The sequence below is a fragment of the Dipodomys spectabilis genome, unplaced genomic scaffold (genome assembly GCF_019054845.1).
Source record: "Dipodomys spectabilis isolate Male_0828 unplaced genomic scaffold, ASM1905484v1 ptg000047l, whole genome shotgun sequence".
NCBI classification, from domain to species: Eukaryota; Metazoa; Chordata; class Mammalia; order Rodentia; family Heteromyidae; genus Dipodomys; species Dipodomys spectabilis.
This window is the reverse complement of record NW_024870724.1, coordinates 1,456,605-1,462,214: the sequence shown is the minus strand read 5'-3', so window position 1 is coordinate 1,462,214 and position 5,610 is coordinate 1,456,605.

Sequence of the window (5,610 nt, the reverse complement as noted above, 5' to 3'; positions counted from 1 at the left end):
GTAACACAATTCAAATCCCAGTGAAATTAGACGGTTCAGATTTAAAGTTAAATATTCAAAAGGTCTAATAGTTCCATTTTGGCAACCAAACTGAAAAACAGGCATGTTTTATCCTCAGAAATGTCATTATTTCATATGCAAAAAGTAATTTTACCTACATTTTCTCTCATATGTTAACATATTATCTGCTAATCAGAGAGATACAAAAAGACTTTTAATTATGATATGAAAAATGCATCGACATAAATGAATGAAATCAGCGAGTAGATGGCCCATAGCGGGGTGGTTATGTTTTATATTTTCATTATTTTGAATGATCTGGTGTTTTTGTATGTGTGGAATTATGAATGTATTTTATATCTGGACAAGCAAGTTTGATTAATAGATCATTGTCTGATACCCAATGTCTGGAACCTAACCTGAGTCAGAGTAGTAAGTATGTGTGTGTGTGTGTGACTGTGTGTGTATGTGTGTGGGTGTGGGTGTCTCTCTGTCTGCCTGCAAGTCTGGATTTAGAAGGAAGTATCTTATTTCCCTGAGGGTATATACTTAATTCTATTAGGTATACTCCATTAATGACAGCAGATAAAGTTAATTAACATTTTGTGCCATATATTTATGTTCCTATGATGGCATGAACAAACTAAAAATTATGTTTGGGGTGTGAGTTTTGTAAAAGGTCAGCTGAAAGTATAAACATGTGGAATCTTGAGAAAGATATCAATGACAATCATTTCAGTTTAGATAAATTTTGACAACACTTGCAGTGATAGGTAATCCTATATCAAAATTCAATATTTATTGATTTTCCATAGCTACAATATTCTATAAATATGTAGGAAAACAAGTTAAATTATGGAATCATAAAAGTAATGTGATTATTTATTGCAAACAGTTTTACAATTAGGTCCTGATTGTAAGCGCTAGGATCAACAGAATAAAAAACACAATATACAACACGGAGTTAGATATTTTATAATGAAGCATATTTTAATATACTCTACATTTTTAGAAAGACTAGAACTTTGGGTTAGCTTTATAACCTACCAAAATAAGTGATATTGTCTATTTATTAAGCAGAAAGGCTTACTCAGATTTACAAGATTGAATGTTTCAGTGTATGTTCAGCTGGTTTTATTGCTTTTGGGGCCAGTGCCAAGACAATATCAAGGAGGGGAGTATGTCAAAGAGAAAAGTTTTTTACTTAGAATGATTAAAAGATAAAAGAAGAAAGAAGATGAGAGTCTATTTTCTCATGTGTTTCACTCTGAAGAACTTAATCTCCAGAAGAACTCCACATTCTGGGAGGAATTGGAATGTCATTTCTCTTAAACACATAGGTCTTCCTGGGGCATTCTAAAATCCAATGGCAACATCTTCACCAATAATAATAACTTGTCCAGGGGTGGAAGACACTAGATATTTCTTAAAATTCTAATCAGATCTCAGCCGACTAAATATTTTATGGAATTCCTATTAAAATATTTTCTTGCAGACTGACTGGGTCTTCATAATGTGTATCTGTTTATATGTGTGTGTTTGAATAAACTAATAAAACAATGTGGCAGATAAAAGTATTAGTATGGTCTTTTGTTTTTCTTCTCATACTATGAAAGCCTGTCACAATTCCAATCAAATCCCATCCAAGATTCAAACATTAATGCTGTCCCAACATTTCATTATGTTAACCTAAGTATATCCATCTCATTTCAGATGGCCATGGTATAGGAAAATTTTAAGTCTTCCAATTACGTTGTCACCAAGGAAACAGCGTACAATATTTCTTTTAAAAATACCTAGATTGTAGAACATGTTAGCCAGAAAATTGAAGGAGTATACATTATAGGATTTAATTTAAATATTTAGTCACATAAATGGATATTCTTTATCCCCAACTCAGAGCCCTTTTAAACTACATAATTGCACAACTCATCTATTACCATCTTCCATGAAGACAGTCCTTGCTGTAAACAAACCAGATGTGGCGAACAAATTAACATGTACACCATTGTTACATGCTGCTGTTCTAAAGCATGGAAGTGAAAGAGCATTTAATGCCTGTGAAGAGCTGGTTCTAAGGATTATGGAAAGTGATTACTTTGCACCATAAATAGAAAAATCGACAGATGTTTCAAGTTGTGTTTTGTTGTTGGCATTTGTGAGATATATTTTGGAAAGCACAATGAATGAAAGCATGCTATTTTGTAAAACTTTGCTGGCTGACACATTTACTGAAATATTTCAAATGAGAAGACAGACAGTAGGGTGGGTAAGATGTGGTATGCAGCTTTAAATACAGACAAGCAAAAAAAGAATGGGAATTTTTTTTCCTTAAAAATGCTTTCTGGTTATATTGCGCTATACACTATACTGTTGAAATAATCATTTCTTTGGAAAAGTAAGGAGAAAACACTGTCACCTGTTGAATTTCTTTTTAAACTTAATCTTAAATGTCAGGGTTAAAGAAATTTAAATGTCTTAATAAAATATTATCCAGTATTACTTTCATTTTTGATAAAAGCTTAAAACAAACTGACAGACTGTTAGTCCATTAAGATTTATAAGTTTCCTGCTATATATTTCCTATTGTTCCTTTATTTGGGGGGTGATATATATATATTTTTTAGAATGACAACCTTGTCTTAACCATTCCCCACAAAATTTATGCTCTCATAGAATCAGAGAGTTTTTGTTTTTGTTGTTGTTGTCTTGTTTTGTTTAATTGGTTGGTCATGGGGCTTGAACTCTCTGCCTCGGCGATGGTCCTACACTCTTCAGCTCAAGGTGAGTACTCTACCGCTTGAGCCACAGTGCCATTTCTGATTTTCTAGTGGCTTATTGTAGATACGAGTCTCACAGTCTTTCCTACCCGGGCTGTCTTTGAACTGAGATCCTCATATCTCAGCCTCCTGAGTAGCTGGGATTGCAAGCATGAGCCTCCGGTGCCCAGCCAGAGAATTTTATTTTATTAAATTAAGACAATAGTAGGCTCATTTTATGCCAACACAAAATATAAACACCAATGACATTTTTCCCTAAAAAAAAAAAAACACTCATAAAAAATTCATGAGATTTGGGGGAAGATGGGAGAGGAGAAGCTGAAGGCTGAACAAGCTCTCCCATAGAAAGCATTTTAGTATTCCAGTGAACAGTCTTAGGCTACAGAGTCACACCAAGTGTGTCATCTCAATACAGAGAGTTTGGACAGAGAGGGAAAATCCAAGCAAGGAAAGAGATCTGAACACATGCAGCTAGCTATGGCTGCAGTGGCAGAGTTGGTAGCAGAGACACTCTTAGCAGCCATAACTACAGAGAGAATCTGGGACAAAGGTGCCAGATGTGGCAGGCAAATGGATTCTACCCAACACAAGCAAGAACTGACAAGGAGCAGATATCTTCATCCTGCAGATCACAGACCAGAAACTGCCCAGGAACAAGACTCTGGCATGAGTAGAACCCTGATCTCCTCATTCCTTCTCAGGAAGCAGAGGAGGGAAGGACGTCCCCTACCACTGGAGATCTCTGTCTTTGATACTAACAAAGGCCAGCTGAGCAACTAGCTCCAATTCAGGCATTGGAAGAAAACAAAAGAGTCATTTAGCAGGTCACAGGAACCTGCCCTGACCTGCCAGGCTCAGCTCCACCCAGGGGAAAGTCAACCAACCCTGACAGAGAAAAATCTGCCCCCTGAAGAGTGACTTTCATCACTGGGTAAACATAGCCAGAGGCTGCCCCTCCCTACAGCAGCCTAGACAAACAAAACTCAGTAAACATAAACCCTGAGAATGGCTCCAAGCTGGGCTCTCTGAGAGTCTCAGGAGCTAGCCCAACAAGGAAAAGCTACTGATTGCTGAAAGGCCTCAACTCTACCCATAACCTAGTCTCATCACAGCATCTCCAAACTAGAGGAAACTCCCTTCTCCCTCTTTTGGGATACTCAAAGCAAATCTACCTCCCACTGAACTAGCCTGGGAGGAGGATCACAAGACAATGGGATAGGCAAAGCATTTTTCTGCCTGCTCAAACAAACTGACTTAAGAAAACAATCAAGCCACAGGAAAACCAAACACCACAAGCAGACCAGAGACTCCACCAAGAGACTGGTTATGGACATGGGATACACAATCATCCCATTGCCCTCATCCCCCCCCCCCCAAAAAAAAAATCAAAGAACTCTTTTTTAAATTTAATTTTATTTTTTTATTGTGAGAATACAGTACAGAGGAGTTACAATTACATGGGCAAGATAACGAGTATATTTCTTATCAAGCGTTTTGGCCTCCTTGTTTTTTCTCCTTCCCATCCCTTCCCATACTTCTCCCCTCCCCACACCGGCTCCTCCCCCACCCCCCACCAAAGTTGTTAATTTCGTTTTTTTACATAGTGAATTGTACATCTCATTGTTGCAATCAAAGAACTCTTATTTGAACCATTTAAAAAATTTTTAATTTTAAAAATTGTTTTCTATTAATCTTATTTTCCTCCCATAATGTTTATTGTAGGTGTATAAGTGTGTGTGTGTGTGTGTGTGTGTGTGTGTGTGTGTGTGTTTGCACATGCGTTTTTTATCTCCTCTGAATTTTTGGTCCTTTTTACGTATTCTTTTCATTTTTTTCTTTTTCTTTTTTTGCGTGACAAAATTGCTGTTTGGCTCATTCCCAGATATATACCTGTCGTTGATTATTAGACCTTATACCCCATTGTGTACACATTTAATCCAGAAATTTATTACTCAATTCACAACCTCTTAGGCTTAAATTTTTAATAGCAGTATTATCTCTTTATATGTATATAATTTTCAAGTAACTAATTTTAAGAATTTTTATTTTTTATTTTTCATTTTTCCTTTCAATCCATCCCTTCTTCTCATCTTATCCTTTTCTTCTCTCAATATCATTTGTTTAAACTTACATAATTTTTAAGTGTTTCACTACTTAAATTTAAATTTTGTTTTTTCCTTTTTTCTTGTTCTTTTTTTGTAATCTCTCTCCTATCATTCTATCCAAACCATTTCCCTCTCTAAGATTAGGACTTGGTTAAATACCACATTTTCTCGATCCATCCATCTACTGAGGGGCTTCTGGGTTGATTCCATATCTTAGCTATGGTAAATATAGTTGCAATAAATATAGTTGTTTTGGTAGCGTTAGTATGGTCTTGTTTGTGATCATTTGGGTAAATGCCCGAAAGTTAGATTGGTAGGTCATAGGGAAGTTCTAGGTGGAATCTTTTGAGGAACCTCCATACTACTCCAAAGTGGTGGAACAAGTTTCATTCCCACCAACAATGGAGTAAGGTTCCCTTCTGGCCACATCCACTCAAGGATCTGTTGTTATTAGATTTCTCTATTATAGCCATTCTAAATGGCTTGAGGTGGTATCTCAATGTTGTTTTGATTTGCTTTTCTTTTATGGCTTGGGAGGTTGAGCAATTCTTCATGTGTCTGTTGGCCTTCCTTCTTTCCTTTTCAGAGAAGTTTCACTTGAAGTCTTTAGTCCACTTATTTATTGGGAAGTTGTTTCTTTTAGGATTTGTTGTTGGGGGATTTAATGTTTTGAGTTCCACATATATTTTATATGAGACCCTTGTATATTGTATGGTTAGCGAAGA